The 19,014-nt window shown below is 44.8% G+C and overlaps 1 long non-coding RNA gene across 2 annotated transcripts; it reads left to right on the top strand.

The window, feature by feature from the left end:
* The first annotated feature begins 5,039 nt into the window (after nucleotides 1-5,039).
* On the top strand, nucleotides 5,040-18,583 carry LOC101147970 (uncharacterized). 2 transcript variants are annotated; one of them, XR_008667395.2, is made up of 3 exons: nucleotides 5,040-6,337; nucleotides 6,744-6,805; nucleotides 15,283-18,583. It is a non-coding gene; the product is annotated as an uncharacterized lncRNA (long non-coding RNA). The 2 variants fall into 2 exon arrangements; XR_010134798.1 differs by having other exon boundaries at nucleotides 5,040-6,805.
* Nucleotides 18,584-19,014: the final 431 nt, after the last annotated feature.

The raw sequence follows: 19,014 nt of genomic DNA, 5'->3' as shown, positions 1-19,014 counted from the left end.
TAGCTGAGATTACAGGCATATGCCACCATGTCTGGCTAAGTTTTGCATTTTTAGCAGAGACGGGGTTTTGCCATGTTGGCCAGGCTGGTCTTGAACTCCTGGCATCAAGCGATTCACCTGCCTCTGCCTCCCAAAGTGCTGAGATTACAGGCGTGAGCCACCACACCTGGCCAGAAAAAATTTAAATTTCCGTCAGAATGTTCTGACCCATCTGCACTTCCATCAGTATTTCATGAGCATGCCTATACTCTAGACCACTGAGTTTTTCTTTTAAAAATATGTATTATTAATTTTCTCTGATTACAAAATCAATGCATATTTGTAAAAGCACCCATTCACTCTCCCCGCTCAATATCTCAGCGTTCGAGGCACAAAGACACCCAACTCAGTGAAGCAGGGTGGAGGCGAGAAGGGGGTGGGGGCAATGTCCTCTGCAGAGCATGGGTCTGCACACAGCTGGGGCTGGAAGGGAGGGTGGCTGGCCAGTGGCATGAGCCTCACTTTTAGGCTTTCTGAATGAGTATTCTGGATAAAGGGACACTTTGGTTTCATGAATCTTTTTCTTCCTATAAGCACAGTAGAGACCCTGTGTTTAAAATGCCGGTTGAAATTAATCATACAATTACAGCGTCTCTGTATTGTAGCCTCTGTATTCTATCCATGATGTTGTCTGGGCTTTCCCTCCAGACCATCAAAATGTGGCACCGATGGATATGCAGCCGTAAGAGAATGCCTGCCGGGTCCCCCACAGCAGCTCCGTGCGGCAGATAGTAGGGTCTTCATTTTATCCGCATGCAAAACACTCAGGTCATGAAGTTGTCTCAGGGCACATAGCTGATAATTATCAAAGCTTGGATTTGAATCCCATCCGGGGCTGAGACAACTGCCCACGTGTGTGGGTTGGGAGCCAGTGAACTCGACCCTGCCTGAAAATTATCGACCCAAGCTGGAAAATTATCAGCGTGAGGCACAGTTTTCACATACCTTAGTCAGTTAAAAGAAAATTTAAAAGAGCTATCAGACAATCAGACCTATATGTTTTGGATGGATTGGTAATATATTTGGATCCTTTGCAGTGGGAAAACCTGCTTGAAGAAAAGAAATGGCAAGATCATGACCTGGTTACCGGACTGGAACTGAGTGCTCCGTGGAACTGAGGCCTCTCTTCCTCTTGCACTTCTGCAGGATACGAAGGGGATGCTTTGAGTTGGCTTGGCCTGTGTCTCCTTCCTTGTTTGATTGACATGGGCGGGCCATCCTGTTATACGTCCCTTCTCTGTTTGCTTCCTGTCTTTCGACCATTCAGTGATTCTCAAGTTGGGCTGCATGTGAGCATCATTTGGGATTTTTCTTTAAATTTCAAAGCCTAGGTTTCACCCCAGTGCAATTAAATCAGACTCCCTAGGGTGGAGCTCTGGCAGTAGCCTTTAAAAAACCCGCAGAAAAGATTTGGTGATTCCAGTCCACAGCCAAGATTGCGGAACCACTGGTCTATGTCGGTTCCCTTCCTTATGGATGCTATGTGTTCTGGCAAAGCTGGGTGTAATGTGAATTTTGGGGAAAGAATTTCTTGCACTTTGTTGTGATTAAACTCAGAACAAATGACTATAAAAAGTATTACCCACTAAACTGAGTTGACAGTCTTTGGTAAATTAGGCCGTTAAAGTCGGTGACATTCTGAACATTTTTGTTGCACTTTGAAAACGTGGGTGTATATCCTATATACTGGGTTCTATTTGTTGTCCTCTATCTCTTCTTTCTCTTCTACCACAGAGTCATCTCCTAGATGAGTACCTCCTGACACTCACTTACAGCCCTCTCTATTTAGCTTTTCTCTCCTTTTATCTGTGGTTGGCACAGAATAAAGTCACAATATCCTGCTTTCTTGGCTGGTACTGTCTTACTCTTAGGCATGATATTTTATAGCCTGAAAATGCGTAAATTCTGAATCTAAGTTTCAATGTCTTTTTTTCTAATCCATTGATGATCGATTTTTGAGGTCTCTTCACCAGCACTCCAGCCTATGGGGATGGGAGGAGAGGTGTGGGTGCTGGGACTGTTGGGGTTTTGCAGGGACCATCTGTCAGCCTCTCTACTTGACGACTGAGGATACGGAGGCCTAGAGAGATCAAGGAACTTGTCCAAGTTCATAAATCAACCAATTTCGTTACCTGAGTGTGGATATAAAGTATTGATGACAGAAGGGTTTGAAATTGAACTGAAATGAGGTTTCTGGATTACCCGTGGACTTCAATTACCTGATCCATCTCTTTCTCACTGTGGGACAGGTATTCTGTGATTTTATGTAATGAAGGTTCTTTTTGAAATGGGCTCGACCCAGAGGAAAATGGCAAAATGAATAGCATGCTAATGGATTTTGTGGGTTTGTTTTGTAGATGAAAGTCTAATTTTGGGTTTTGGGATAACTATATCAACATGCCATTCTATCTCATCATTATTGCTCCTTGTTTAGAAAATAAATTTGATCAATTGGAAATTTTAGGCTTGAAAGAAGAAGCTTGAATGAGACAGAATACTGATTTACACATAACTTACGTAGCCTGAGGGGAAAAATCAGTAATGTAGAAATAAATTAAGAAATGAGGGCTGGGCACGGTGGCTCACGCCTGTAGTTCCAGCACTTTGGGAGGCCAAGGCAGGCGGATCACTTGAGGTGGGGAGTTCGAGACTAGCCTGGCCAATGTGGTAAAACCCCATCTCTATTAAAAATACAAAAATTAGCTGGGCATGGTGGCACATGCCTGTAATCTCAGCTACTCAGGAGGCTGAGGCAGGAGAATCGCTTGAACCTTGGAGGTGGAGGTTGCAGTGAGCAGCGATCACACCACTGCACTCCAGCCTGGGTGACAGAGCAAGACTCTGTCTCACAAAAAGAAACAAAACAAAACAAAACACAACTGAGATGACATCAACATAAATTAAGAAATGATTATTTGTCTTATTCCAGTAACTGTTGGAATTACTGAAGGGCAATCTCTCCATGCTTCTGAAGCTGGGATACCTGATACACTGGGGCACTTTGAGAAGCTGAGAGAGGACGATCGCTAACGTTTGCTGAGTGCTTGCTGCTCCCAGGCTGTTCCCATCTCAGCTGCCTCCCACACCTTGCGTCTTTCCAGGCTTCTGGGATTCTGAATGTTTCTGAACACAGTAAACCATCTCCTGCCTTGGGGTCTTGGCACGTATGCCTCCTGGCCATGTGTCTTTCTTGCTCTCTGCGTGGTCTCCCCTCATTCCCTTCTCAGTGTGTCTCTCCCCACCCTATCTGGATCTACGTCATGCCCCCTTCTCCCTCCCCCTCCTGTCTCCCCCCACCTCCTGTCTCCCCTCACAGAGAACAGCATCACCTAACCCATGAAACCCAGACCTCAGCACGGCACTTCCCATAGCGAGTGGATTACCACGCCCTCTTCACGCGACCCCTAAGCACCTCTCCAATCTGCTTGCCTCTGGCCTATACCTGAGTCTCTGCTCTCGGCGTCTGTCATGTATGCTGGACAATTTTCTCCCAGCTGCTTTGCCTGCTCCTACTCTTCTAGAAATATGTGGATAATGGTGAGATTTAGCTGTTACTGCATAGAGCCGCTGTCCATCCATTTGCAGCTGCATAACATTCCTTTATGTGACTCTGCCACAATTTGTCCATTCCCCAACTGAGAACACCGGAATTGTTTCTTTGACTATTGCAGACTCTCCTGCTATTCACACACTGAATGCTTCTTCAGGTGCAGGCGTGAGGCTTTCTCTGGGATATGTACCCTGAGGTGGGATTGTTGTGTCTAGGCAAACCCTCACCTTCACAACATGATAACAAGTTGCTTTCCAAAGAGGTTGTGCAAGTTTCTCTCTGTGATTCACTGGTCCACATGCTCTCTAAACTTTGGTATTGTCAGAACTCTTAACTTTTGCTTGTAGAGTAGACATAGAGTGGGTCTCACTGTGCTCCGTTTACATGCAGCTGATGACCAGTGAGACTAATGTCTTTTCCCATGCAGACTGGATTTTCCCTATGGCCAGTTCTACCTTTGGAGTCAATACTGGCTTTATTTCTTCCTTTCCAAGCCTCTGACTTTAACGCATTCCAGCTTCCTTATAGCGTTACCTCTGATGTCCAGGGCGGTGCTGACGGCAGCCACTGGGCCAATCTGGCCTGGGCCTGATTTGGAGGGAGTGTTCCTTCCAGGGTTTTCTCATGAAGAACGATGTTCATGGGAAGTATTTCATACACACTCTGCCAGACTGAAGACGTGTCCTTCTATTCCTAGCTTGGATGATGTTTGATGAGATCAAATGTGTTTTCTCCATTTGAGATAACCAGGTAATACTCTTTCTTTTTCTTTCTTTCTTTCTTTCTTTCTTTCTTTCTTTCTTTCTTTCTTTCTTTCTTTCTTTCTTTCTTTTTCTTTCTCTCTTTCTTTCTTCTCCTTCCTTCCTCTTTCTCTTTCTTTCTTTCTTTTTCTTTCTCTTTCTCTCTCTCTCTTTCTCTTTCTATTTTGAGACAGAGTCTCACTCTGTCACCCAGCCTGGAGTGCAGTGGTGTGATCCAGCTCACAGCAACCTCCGCCTCCCAGGCTCAATCGATTCTCCTGCCTCAACCTCCCAAGTAGCTGGGATTACAGGCACCTGCTACCATGTCAGGATAATTTTTGTACTTTTAGTAGAGACAGGGTTTCATCATGTTGGCCAGGCTGGTTTTGAACTCCTGACCTCAGGTGATCCACCCGCTTCGGCCTCCCAAAGTGCTGGGATTACAGGCATGAGCCACCGTGCCCGGCCTACTCTTCTTTAATCTTTTGATATGGTGAATGAAGTTCATGAATTTTTAAATATTAGAACACTCTTGAATTTCTAAAATAAATCAAACATGGCCATGGCATGAGGTATTTTCTTATTCACCGCTGGGGCCGATTCACTAATATTTTGTTTAGGATTTTGGCATGTATATTCATGAATAAGGTTAGTCTTGCCTCAATTCAACAGGAAGGTTACACTACCCTCATGGAATAAGGTGGAGATAGTCCTTTTTTTATTCCCTAGAAGAATAAGATTGCATGAGATTGCAATGACCTGTTTCCTGAAAATTTGTTAGGACTCACTTGTAAAAAACTATCTTGCTTTGTGTTTTCTTTCTAGGAAAACCCTTAACTATGGCTTTGGTTTCTTTAATAGTGAACAGAGTCTTCAGGAATTCTATTTATTTTCAAGTTCTTCTAAGTTATACTATAAAAAGTTATCTTTGTCCACGTGTTCCCATTTTTGGCATTAAATCATTTTAAGAATTATACCTGGCATCCTGTTTCTTTATTCATGACTAACATTCCTTTGTTGTATCTTCTGTCTTTTTGTGTATCCGTTTCTCCAGAAGTTTTCCTATTAACTTTGCAAAGAACCTGTTGATGGTCTTCAGATTCCTGGAGGCATTTAGGGAGGGAGCAAGTTTGGGAGAGGAGTGAATTCACCTGGGCTGCAGCCCACTGCTGAGGACAGACCCTCCAGGGATACAGGTGTCAAGTCCATCAATGGGCTCTGACCCACTGGAGAAAGGGCAGCATCAACCATTGGCCAGGCTGCGGGACCAAAGCTGACTTATGATGGTGTCATCGGGTAAGACCTCGCCTGCCCTTGGATCTCTCCTGCCTCCCACAGCCCCTTGAACCCCAACAAGAAAGACATACTTGGTGGTGGCTGATGGCATCAGGCACCTAAGCTGCTGGCTGGAGGAGAAGCGTCGTGAACCGTGGAGCTGCAGCAGGAGCCGGGTGGCCATAGCGGCCTTGGTGGGGTGGCAAAGGTCGATTTATTCAGGGCAGAGTTTTTGGTGTCTGGAGCGGACTGGGCATTTTAAATTGCTGACTTTGGATGCATTTGTTGACTTCACGTGGCCAAAGCGCTTCTTATTTCCTGGGACTGATTAGAAAATGTACACGTCCCACCTGGGTTTTCATCCAGGGACAGAGAGTGTCCAGAGAACAGGTTTAAAAGGGACAGTAGGAAACAAGCCAAAGCTGTCTCGGGTTACATCCAGAGCACCTGCCTGCTCCTCACGCAGCTCCTCAGACGTCTCCACCTAATCACAGAATGACGGAGCCTCGCGTTTCCTCTCATGGCCACCAACGCCGTGGGGCAGCCAACTTACAGAATGTCTTCACTTCAAGATGGGATACAGCCTGAAAACACGAGCAGCGAGTGTAAAATGGGTGGAAGAGGTATGGCTAAGCCTTTCGAGGTTGGCACTGGGACAGCAGTGGCACCTCCTCCTGACACATCCCTGAAGGTGAAGGCTGGGCTTCCACGGAGCGTGCGGATGCCTAACGTGGTGTGTTTTCTTACTTTTTCGTGAGTGAGGTTGAATTTACTATTTTCCCTGGCCCGCGCTGTTTCATTTCTGAGGGTGCTTTTGCGACAGTGTCTGCTATGGAGCAGTCTATCAGCAAGGATGATGTGTTATCTCTCCAAAAGCTCAGATGCTTGGCATATGTCTGCACAATTTAAACATTAGTAACCAATTAGCTGCACAGAACCCATTTTTATTTTAAAAATGTCCTACCATTATTTCATTCCCTACTTTAGGAAATTTTGAAATTCCCAAATAAATAGCAGTCAGATATTTTGAATGATAGTGACTCCGACAGGAAACTAGCCCGAGTTCTTTACCCACTAAGAGCATCTCTAAGTCACCCTGCAGATTCTGTTTCTATGTCTTAGAATATCTTTTCCCCTAGGGATTCTGCAGTAGCTTGTGACACCCTTATTTGGAAGAAGCACTTGCCAGAAAGTGAACCGTGTAAGGTACAACTCAATTCTCCTTCACCCTTCTTAGAACCTCATGTGTCCTGGAATGGAGCTTATTGGCTGTTACTTGGGTTTGGGATTCCCTTTTGAGCAATTGTCTATCTCTGGAAACTTTCAGAATCGCATCCCCTAGCCATCTAAACATACACACACACGCACACTCTTACACACTCATCATTGTGACACTGAAAGGGCTGAGTGTTTGACCACACGTTTCAAGTGTTCAAGATAACTATCTCCACCCCAACCTCCCCCTTCTCTCTCTCTTCCTTCTTTCCTCCCTGTCTTCATCTCCTTCTCTCTCTCTCCCCTCCTCTTTCTTTTTCTTGTTTCACTAGCCCAGCCATTATGCCTCTACTTGCCCAAGAGAGTGTCATTTAAAACACTGTCAGTAAGGGCTGCACGTTATTACTTAATTTGGGGGATATTGCTACATCTTTTACTTTAAGGGAAGTGTTAACTGATGTTACAGTGCTAATGATACAGGTCTGCCTCTCCTAAAATAATTATAGATCAATAAATTACAGGGTGAATTATAGAACAATTATAAAATAATTTACTACAGTGTTTCTTCAAGGGTTGATATAATAGATTTAATTTATAAAGCTTTGTTTTTTCCCTCTTTTCATAACTATTGAGTAAAGCAACAGTAGCAGTCATGATGGCGAGTATTATATTCCAGTGAATATCCAACGATACCACCAATCAGTAATTCCATGCTTAACTTGTGGGGAACAAGCTATTCTCCATAGCAGCTGTACCACTCTGCATTCCTGCTGCACCGTGTGAGGACCCCCATTCTCCACGTCCTCACCGACACTTCTTTCCCAGTTTTTGATTATAGCATCCTAGTGGGTGTGAGATGCTATCTTACTGTGGTTTTGATTTGCATTTTCCTAATGAGTAATGACATTGAGCATCTTTTTATTGTGAATTACATAAAATTGGAATGGAAAAATAAATAAGAACTGTAGATGAAGCATTTTTTTTTCTCTCTCTCTCTTTAAATTGATTTCCCTCCCTCTCTCTGTCAACACACACACCCCTGAGATGGCAGACCTTTTGGCTAGAAGGGCTCTGTGGGGGTCGTTTAATCCACACCCTCGGCTCAGGGGGCCCAATTCAACACACATTTGTTGGGTGCTGGGCCCTGCTGGGCCCCACAGTGACGCAGAAACAAGATAGGCTCAGTTCATGCCCTCATAGAATTGACAGCCTAGTGAGGAGAAAGCCCTCCAACCGGAGTCACACAGATAAGCAAGGAGGTGAGTGTGCAGCACACAGGTCAGCTGTGGACCGGGGTGGGGCACAGGCCTGTGTAGGAGCACATAGGCAGTCGCATGGCCTGCCTGGTGGGTCAGAGAGGGCTGCTCTTGGGGGTGACTCTCAGGCTCTGACACCTCCAAGACAGCTGGGGCTGGGGGTGGGGGCAGCCCTGGCAAAGGTGCCAAGGCCTGCAGCGGGCAGGGAGGATGTGGTGGGTGCTGGAGGACACAAGGATGAGCTCGGCTGGCAGCCCCGAGGCTGGCGTGTGAGTCGCAAGGCAAGGGGAGCCGGCAGCTGGGGAGGGTGGCTGGGATGAACGGACCTCAGGCAGCAGGAACGTCTGACCCAGGAGGCCTGCCTCTGGGTGGGCAGCACCCAGGGCTTCCTCACCTCCTGAAGTCACTGCCTCCAGGGTCAGGAGAGGCAGAGCTACCAAGCCCTGGTCCAAGGCCCTGACCTGGGGGGTCCTGGGCGAGCCACTGGACTCCCTGTGCCTCAGTTTCTTTACTGGGACATGAAGAAGTAGTTTAGGACCACTACAGCCTTCCCACCCTGCCATTCGGAGAATCTCTGAGGCCGTCGTCCGAGGCGTCACTATCAAACACAACTTTGTTACCTCCTTTATCCTCACTTCCATCTCAGTCCTCCTGGCTCGTCCCTCACAGAAAAGAATTTTCTCAAGAATTCAGGCTTGGACAACATGGGATCCAAAGATGGATTTCCAGGTCAACTCATAACTAAGATGAAAAAGCAGCAGCTCAGCACCCACTCAGCCTTTGGATTTGTGGGGGTTTCTTTTTCCTGTTTTTAAAGGACAGATAGCCATATGTATTTACTGTGCATAAAATGCTCTGAAGTTACATACATTATGGAAGAGTGAAACCTCGCTAACTGAGAAATGTGTCCAAAGGTAGTTATCCGAAGGTAAGTGAGTTAACCTCACTTAGTTATCATTTTTGTGGTGAGAACAATTACTCACTCTCACCATTTTTCGAGAATGTGTCATCACTCCCTATGGTCACCATGCTGCACAACACATCTCCAGGTCTTGTTCCTCCTGTCTGACTGTAATATGTATCCTTCGACCCATCCTCCCCTCCCTGAACCAAGCCGTCAGCTGGTTAGATTCTACCTGTGAGTGAGGCCACGTGGTATTTGTCTTTCTGCATGGGGCTTATTTCACTTAACATAATGCCTTCCAAATTTATCTAGATTGTCATAAATGATAAAATTTCATTCTTTTCATGGCTAAATAGTATTCCACTGTATCTATACCACATATTCCTTATTCATTCATCTGTTGATGGACACTTATGGTGATTCCAAATCTTGGTTGTCATGAACAGTGCTGCCCTGTGCATGGGAGTGCAGATGTCTGCTCAGCACTCATTTCCTTTGGATCCATACTCAGCAGTAGGGTTGCTGGATCATATGGTGATTCTATTTTTAGCATTTTGAGGAACCTCCATACTGTTTTCCACAATGGCTATACTAATTTACACTCCCAACAACAGTGTATGAGGATTCCCTATTCTCTACATCCTTGCCAACACTTGTCTTTCTTCGTTTTGATAATAGCCTTCCTAACAGGTGCAAGGTGATAGCTCATTGTGGCTCTGATTTGCATTTCCCTGATGATTAGCGATGTTGAGCATTTTTTCATAGACCTCTTGGCCATCTGCATGTCTTCTTTTGAGACATATCTGTTCAGATCTTTTGTCCATTTTTAAAAATTGGGTTGTTTTCTTACTATTAGGTTGTTTGAGTTCCTTATGTATTTTGGGGACTAACCCTTTATCAGATGCACAGTTTTGCAATATTTTCTCCCATTCTTAAGTTGTCTCTTCACTCTGTCGATTGTTTCTTTTGCTGTACGGAAGCTTTTTAGTTTGATGCATTCCGATTTGTCTATGTTCGCTTTTGCTGCATGTGCTTTGAGGTCATATCCAAGAAATCACTGCAGACGCCCATGACTTGGAGTTTCCCCCTGTGTTTCCTTCCAGTAGTTTCATAGTTTTGGGTCTTACAGTTAAATCTTTAATCCATTTTAAGTAGGTTTTTCACATGGTGGGAGACAAGGATCTAGTTTTATTCTTCTGCATGTGGCTATCCAGTTTTCCCACTATCATTTTTTGAAGAGACTCTCCTCTCTCCATTGGGTGTTCTTGGCATGTTTGCTAAATATCACCTGGCTATAAACACACAGATTTATTTCTAGGCTTTCTATTCTGTTCTATTTGTCTGCGTGTCTGTTTTTGTGCTAGCACCATGCTCTTTTAATTACTATAGCTGTGTAGTATATTTTGAAGTCAGGTAATGTGATGCCTCCAGCTTTGCTCTTTTTGCTCAGGATAACGTTGGCTGTTCTTTTGTGGTTCCATATAAATTATATATATATTTTTTCTATTTCTGTGAAGAATATCATTGATATTTTGATGGGGATTATATTGAATCTGTAGATCACTTTTGGGTCGTATGGATATTTTAACAATATTATTCTTCCAATCCATGAACATGAATATCTTTTTATTTATTTCCTTTTTAGTGTCTTTCATCAATGTTTTATAGTTTTTCAGTGTAGAGATCTTACACCTCCTTGGTTAAATTTATTTCTAATTATTTTATTTTTTGTAGCTATTGTAGATGGTGTTGTTTTCTTGATTGCTTTTTCCAATATTTCCCTATTAGTATACAAAAAGGCTCCTGATGTTTGTATGTTGATTTTGTATCCTGAAACTTTACTGAATTCATTTATTAGTTCTAATAGTTTTTTGATGGAGTCTTTAGGGTTTTCCATAGATATGATCATGTTGTCTGCTAACAACAATAATTTAACTTCTTCCCTTCCAATTTGAATGTCTTTTCTTTCTTTGTCTTGCCTAATTGCTTTGGCTAGGATTTCCAGTACTACATTGAGTAGAAGTGGTGAGCATGGACATCCTTGTCTTGTTTCTGATCTTAGAGGAAAAGCTTTGAGCTTTCCCCTGCTGAAGTTTCCTGAGAAGGAGAGTGACATACATTTCACAAAGGAAAACAAACCCTTGTGGTCACAGACAGGGATTCTGGGCTGGGAGCCCTGTGCCCTTCCCCACGGTGTTCTTGGAACCTGAGAGAGGCTGCCTGATCATGAACCTACTGCTGGACGAAGCTTTAAAAATCATACAGAAACATGGATGATGCCCCCCAAAGTTAAAAATGAGGTGGACTTATAGGTAGTTGAAGACTGCACAGCCTCTCAATATAACTTTCTGAAGCCCTTTTTGTAATACCCATGCTAAACCTTCCTGTTGTCCGTGCTTTTCCCCATGCAGGGACGTGCTGTGGGCAGGGGTTGGAGATAGAAATGGGTTGACTTTGGCCCCATGACTCGCTCACTGGGGAAGTTGTAAGCGGGTTGCTTGGAGGAGACAGAGGGCTTTGCAGAGAGAAAAACCTGGTGTGGATTTTTGGTGCTCTCAAAGCCATGTCGGATTCAAACTCATTACCCACTCTTCCCACCTCCTCTAGTGGAATCTGGCACCATGAGGGATGGACACAGAGTGGTTTCTTTTGGAGGAGAAGGAAGGTGGGATTTGGGATTCTCCTCTGCCTGAGTAGGGCATTGATGGGACCCTGAGGACACAAAGCATGGGTGTCTCCCATGTGGACCCTATAAGTTGGGGGGATGGCAGTGTGCCCACTTGCTATCTTCAGGTCCTAGGCCACGTGCCCTTCCCTTCCTGTTCTTCCTTCTTCCCTTCTCACGGCCTCTCCTGGTCTCCATCTCTTCTCGTTGTTTTCTTTCCTTCTCTCTCATCTGCTTGTGCATTCGTGCATTCGTTCCATCAGCGTTTACTGAGCACCTTGTACCAGGCAAGCATGCGAACTCTGCCCTCAAGAGCCTGCAGCCCCGGGCTCAGGACACATCAATGAGGTTGATCAGGCGTGAAATAAGATCAAAATGGAGGAAGGAGCTGCTTGAGCATGGGGGGGTGGGGTGGGGGCGGGGCTGGCCCTGCTTAGGGACTTGGGGACACTCCTGGGAGGAGCTGGCTTTGGGCTGAGTCATCCAGATGAGTAGGAATCTGCCAAGTGGACAGGCATTCCAGAAAGGCACATTGCACGTGGGAAGCAAGGGAAATGGGCCAGGCAACGTCCTGAAAGAATGAGGTTTGTTATTCCTGGGGCAGTAAGCAGCTCTGAGGGTGTCAAGAGACGGAGCTCAGTGTGGCAGGAGCATGGGGAGTGGTGGGGATGAGCCTGCGGGCCATCCATCCTGTAGACCTGGGGCTGCAGTCTATGGTTGGTTTATAGCTCAAGGGAGATGCCAGACCTGCTGTACAGACTAACAGATAACTGCCAGTGACCAGCTGCCTTGGGGACATTGCTTCTGACGTTCCTTGTATGGGTTTCTCGTAACCCTCATAGCAACCCTGCACAGGGTGCATGATTGGCTCCATTATAGGAACGAGAAAGCCAAGGGTCAGAGAGGTGGAGTCAGTCATCTGAGGTTAGCACCTGGTCAGTGGGTGACATGAGGCTGAGACCCCTGGCATGCTTCCTCCTTAGTGCCAGCCCCCCCCCGTGTGTGGTGAGCCGCAGGGATTGAGTGTGGCAGTGGTAGTAGTGTGTGGTGTGTGGCTGCGTGGCTGTGGCTGGAGGGTGTGGTGGACTTGAAGTGTTGATTAGCATTGGCTGCTCTCAGCCTTCTCAGTTAAACATGCACAAGCCTGCTGTCTGTCACTGATTGCCGTCTCGTCCAGCCTGTGCTGAGGTGTAGGTTCACATGGCCATGCAGACGTGTGTTGCAGAGCAGGCAGAGCTGGGTGGGATTCCAGCTCCATCATGTTCCCACTCAATGGCTTTACCTTTTTTGCTCAGTTTCCTCATCTTTAAAGTGAAGGGAATAATAGCGTCTACCTTAAAGAGTTTTTAGCTAAATCACTTAAAACATAGCAATTATGTAACAACTGCCAACAAGTATTAGTTATCATCATTGGACACTGTAAAATATTTAGTGTCCAAACTTATAAAATAGTTCCTAAATTGAATGATCTCATGATCTAGCTGGGAAAATAATGTGTAATTCAAAAATAAAAATAAAAATGTCAATTCTGTACAGAAATTCCCAAATGAATGTGTAGAGTCTACTATCCACACCAAGGAACGTGGAGAGATCACAACTTGGAGCCCCTGCAGAAAGTGTTTAGGGAAACAATGGGACTTGAACGGGAGCCTGGAGGCTTTAGGTAATGAGAGAGGAAGGGAGAGAATATTCTAGAAAGGAAGAATACCAGGTGAGAAGGTTTATGATGTATTTGGAAGCCACCTCCTGTTCCAGTCGGGCTGAAATACTGAGTTTGTGTGGAAGAATACGGGGTGAACCATGGAGAAAACTGATGAAACAAGATGGTGGTTCAGCATCATCCCAGAAGCCAACTACTGCTTGGAGAAGAGTTAACTCACTGGCTGTCTGTACGATGAACTGAAGTCAAGAAGAAATTAGAAGCAAGGATGAAACAAGCGAAGTAAACCCTTCTATGTTTAACCACAACTTTGTAAACGCAGTGACTCATCTCCATTCATGGGTGTCAGCGTGGTTCTGAGCATGCAGATGAATGTATCCAACCAGGGCTGAGGAAGCCAGGGTGACCCTGAGCTTTGGTCTTTTAGTTCCGTTCCTTTGCAGGCAGATACAACTAGGAAACGAGGCCCATATTTTGAGAAGTAAAAATATTCTACGCTGAGATCTTTGCAGTTTTATTTCCCTAATTATTTTGGATAATCAACATTTTCATTTTTTTTTCCAATTTTCAAATCAACCTTAGATTTAGCCCCTTAAATATATCTTTTAGGAAGTAGCATCTTGTTGCCTTAGGAACAGCGTTTGAAAAAGTTCTCATTTGTGCTGTACATTTCAATGATAAAGAAAGGTCACTGGCATCCCCCTGTGGAAAATGCTTTTATCATTTAAAAAAACATATGCACATAGAAAGAGTTAGTAGAAGTCACTATGTTGTAAGAGCCCAGGGTTGGTATTAGCAGAACTTAATGTATTCCCTCTCAAAATAAGATCATTGTTGGAAAAACTATAAATAATTTTCAAGTTTATTTTCAGATTGAGTTTGTTGTTAGTAGCACTTTAGGATTTACTGTGATGAAAGACAACGGTTGTGTTTTTAAAAAGTGTTCCCCACTTGGACTAACAAAGGGACTCAGCACTGCAGCCTCGATGGAACGTTCTTTCTCCATGCAGGCACCAGATGGCGCCAAGCCGCAGGTCCTTCACCTGGATTAGTTCATTATTTTAAAAAAGAATTTGGGAATTATGGCTGCTGGCATTCGGGGCTCACTAAAATTTGTGCAATGTTTCCAGCTGTGGATAGAAGCGTCAAACGCTATGTTTAATATGTTTTTCCGGAATTTATTCTCATCAGTGGCTGGAATTGGAAGGCCATCTTCCCTCTCAATTCTTGACTTTGGAGGGAAGTGAGGGAAGCAGCTTTCTGCTTAGGCTGTCCTGGGCAAAATCTGGATATCTGCACCACCTTCCTTACAGTTTTTCTGTTGTGCTTCCCTTTAACCTGTAGAAAAGTGATTTACTAGAAGTAACTCACACTAAAGTGTCAGTGACTTACTTCACTAGAGGAAGAGTCACAAAAAATAATGTCAGCTGCAAAGGGTGAGGTTGCTAGAGGACTTTTAACTCTCAGTGACAAAGCCGTTCAGAAACTACGTTTAAGATTTACATTTACTTTTTTACCTCTAACCTTACTAGTATTGTTTTTATGTGACCAGATAATAAAAACATATGACATTTTATATGATGAATTTTTCTTACCAAGGCAAATTTGGTTTTGGATGTTTTCACAAGAGTAGTAAAATTAAGATTAGCCACGCTGAGCTCACAATGAACAAAAAAAAAAATAGTTTTTGGAGGTTTGATTTGAACTCTGAGAGGAACAGCGTAAGAAATAGAACAGGAAAAGACCTCCGAATATCCAGGAATGTTGTAATTGACATATTTGAATCTGAAAACACTGTTTATCCTTGTGGCTAATGCAGGGTAATATACACTGCCAATGTTTCAAACAAACAGGGTAAATGCCACTGCTGAAATTACAGCTTCTGCTTACATTCTTTCAGCTTATCCTTTATTTTTATAAAAATATTCCTCTTGCTGAACATATATTTTGAGATTAAGAAGTGTCTTTTCTTTCTCAGGGAAGAATATTTCTCAGCCCTCCGTTCTCAAGACAGATGAGTGCTTTAGAAAGAGGACTCTGCAGCGGCGAGGAGGATGGAATGACAGGCAAAGCACGCAGGACCAGGAGATGGCTTCCTTCCCTCAATCACTCATCCAAAGACGTTTAATGAGCACCTACTGTGTGTCCGGCATTGTGCCGGGCAATGGGGATATCGTAGTCAGTAATAAGTGAGGAGAGATGAGTTCATTTGTGAGAGGCTCTGACCAGTGGAATCAGAGGAAGGGAGTTCCCCAGGGTGGGCCAGGTTCAAAGACATTTTGGAAGTAGAATCTGCAGAACATGATGATCTTTTGGAAACAGGGCAGGGACGTGAATGAGCACGTAATGTCCCCATGGGTTTGTCTTTCCGAAGGTTTAAAATCCTCAAGAATAAGGAACATAGGCATGTGTGGTAACGGTCTCCACGGTGGGGGAGTATTATGTCAGTGCACCTGCATGTTAACTCTGCTCATGAAGGGGCCACGTCTTCATCACCACAAAGCCTCAGGCATGCATATCTGGTCCCTCCTACCCCCTCCCTATTGAGGTGCAATAAAGGCCCATGTTTCTCCTAGTATGGGAACAGAACTAAGTCCTTTGTTCTATTTGACATGTATCGACTCAAGCATTCGATGAGTATTGATGAAGTGTGTTCTAAGCTTGCACCGGGCTAGGTCTTCTACTGCAATCCCCACGCTTATAAACCTTGCCAACCTGTGCCACCTGCAAGCTTTCTGACCTTGGGCGTCCTCATCTCTTCACCTCCACTGGTAAAGATGAGCTAACTGGTAAAGATGAGCTATGGAAAGAACGTGGAGTAGTCCTCGGCACATAGTAGGAATTTAGTGAATATCAGTTCTCTTCATTCACAAGCCCTTAATAGGCCAGGTACTGGAACAAAAGACAAATCAGATGGAAGAAGGCTCATACTGCATCCCGGACTGGCAGAATGAGAGCGGCTCCTGGAACCGGGATTCCACGTCAGCTTTCAGCTTTTTTTCTGCTTTTTCCTTCTTCTCAGGCCTTTCAGGATTTGGTTCTTGTTTTAAAGCTTCTGACGGAGACAGCCAAGTAGCCTGTCCTTGCTCTACGGGCTGGGAAGCAATGAGTGATTGCTGAAGAGGCTTTTTCTCAGCAAAGGGCAGAGGCAAAGGAGAGAAGAAAGGAAGGGCCCTGTGCTGCGAAGCACTTTTCTCATTTTCTGCTGCTGGTGCTTGTGTTGGTGTCTTCCTCAACATGCAGGGGAGGCCCAGAGAGGCACTGCTACGGGTTCCAGACATTCCTTGTATTCTCACTGCCTGGCTCTGTCCTCAACCACTTACTTCCGGTGTTAGCGGTGAGTCTCAAAGGAACATTGTGCTGAACTGTTCTCCATCTCAACTACATGATCCTGCAGCCCTCAGGATGAAGGATTTCGGTCTTTGATTCCAGTGACCTGGAGTCTTGCTTACTGTCAACTCCATGCGGAGAACTGTAGAAAACAGGATAAAGACGAAGACTAGGCCGAGCCGTCCAAGGCAGTGAGTCCACAGTAAGTGGGGCGAGTTAGGCCGTTTCCGCACTGCTATAAAGAAATACCTGAGGTTGGGTAATTTAGAAAGAAAAGAGGTTTAATTGGCTCATGACTCTGTAGGCTGCACAGGAAGCATGGTGCAGGCATCTGCTGGGCTTCTGGGGAGGCCTCAGGAAACATAATCATGGCAGAAGGTGAAGGGGAAGCAGGCGGGTCTTAATGGCGGGAGCACGAGCAGAAGAGCGGGGAGCGGCCACACACGTTTAAACGACCAGATCTCGTGAGAGCTCCCTCACTATCACGAGAACAGCACCGGGGACGGTGCTAAACCACTCATGAGAAACCACCCCTGTGATCCAGTCACCTCCCACCAGGCCCCACCTCCAACACTGGAGATAGCATTTCAATGTGAGGTTTGGCAGAGACACACATCCAAACTATAGAAAGTGGGCAGGATGGCTGGAGCGGCAAGTGTGGGGAGATGAGGGAGGGTGTCTGAGGGCACTGGAGCCCGCCGGAGGGCAGCCACGGATGAGGGGAGCTGAGCTGGGCTCGTGGAGGCGGGGTTTCTGTTGACTCGGATGGAGAGACTGGGCGGGCCCGGCCCCAGCCATCCCCGCTAGTCCGCTGAACTGTGGCCTGGGAAGTGGCTTTTCTGTTGGGCCACATTGGTGCTATTGAGTTCAAGGCTGAGAGCACAGAAAGAATCCTGAGAAGCCTTTTGTGGGGGCCCATCCCGTCCAGGCATGAGCAGCTGTCATGTGCATGCCATGATGACCGTCACTGTCAGGACCGAGACATCCTTGCAGTCCCACAGGTCGCCACCCCCCTGGCACAGCACACCTGCCAGTCACTTGGTCTTTGCCCGGGTGTCTCGCTGGGACCTACAGTTCAGGTGAAACATCATCACATAGAAACCACTGCAGAGAAATTTCGTAGAGTGCAGTGCCCCTCCAGCTCAGTGAACAGTTGATGTTAGGTGATCCTTGGCAAAAATGCTTCATCTTAATCAGAGAACACCTCGTTCTTAGAAGCTCTGTATAGCAGTTTACTTCGTAAGCTGGAAGGGCCTTAGAGCTGACCGATCGTTGCTGAGTTTTGTGATTTTTCTACTCTGCTATCCTGACTTTGCCTTTCACCACTTTAAGAATTCCAACCATTCCAGCCGGGAAAACTCACTTCAGCTCCTCAGCTACCAACAGCAAAGACTCACATAGAGCTGCCCTCAGATCCCAGAGAAGGAGAAACGTTTGCATGGTGCCCTCTTGTTCTCCTGAGTACAAAGTGTTTCATTTTAATTACTAATTTACCGTAGGAACCCAGGGATTCGTGTATTGCCTCTCTTTGTCTTGCAGATCAGGAATGTGGTTTTAACAGTTTATTTGTTACGACAAAATTCCATTTTAAGAGAACCCGTAGAATTTTTTTTTGTTTTATTTGTAGGGATTTAGACCATATAATGAGTCCCTTTATAAATGGGTTTAGATAACACAGCGCAGGAGTAGCTTTTGTCTCCAACAGACTGGAGGAATAATAAAATGTAGTCACTACTAAATTATGTCATGGACTGAAGTAGATTTTTACCATTAATTGGATCTAGGCCCTCTGACCTTTTTGCAGGAAGCAAACTAAAGGTATAATAATTTTTACAAGGATGAGCTTTCTGCACTTCCAGTAATTTTTTTTTAGAACACTGAAATAATTTCTGGACATTGAAAGAACTCTGACATACTGTTCTCGAGATAAACAGAGCTGTGAATTTCAAGGTTGTCACATTTTTCTTTCTCCATACCCTCTGCCCCCACAAAGTGAAGATAATACAGGTAAATGAACTCAAAGATAACCTGCATTCAGGAACAAAAATCTAATTGAATCACATTTATATTTCTACTGCTCAAGTTTTAAAATGATCTCATTCAGTGTCTTCCCAAGAATATCAAGATAAATAGAAGCAGATTACAACATTTGGCAAATCTAAATGTATATATTTAGTGGCATTTTTTTTCTTCTGAGATTAAATACTTTTTATAAAACTCAGAAAACTCTAAAACTAAAATTTTGAAAGGAGGCTAAAAAAATGGGAAACTCCAGAAGGGCTTTCCAGGCAATACAGGATGGAGAAGCAAGAGAAAGTTGTAGATGGGTGTTACTGTTGATTTCATATTTCAGTTTATTTTTGCTTTTTCACTTCTGTCT

Source organism: Gorilla gorilla, chromosome 6 (genome assembly GCF_029281585.2).
Source record: "Gorilla gorilla gorilla isolate KB3781 chromosome 6, NHGRI_mGorGor1-v2.1_pri, whole genome shotgun sequence".
Lineage (NCBI taxonomy): Eukaryota > Metazoa > Chordata > Mammalia > Primates > Hominidae > Gorilla > Gorilla gorilla.
This window is presented reverse-complemented; position numbering and strand designations above follow the sequence as displayed.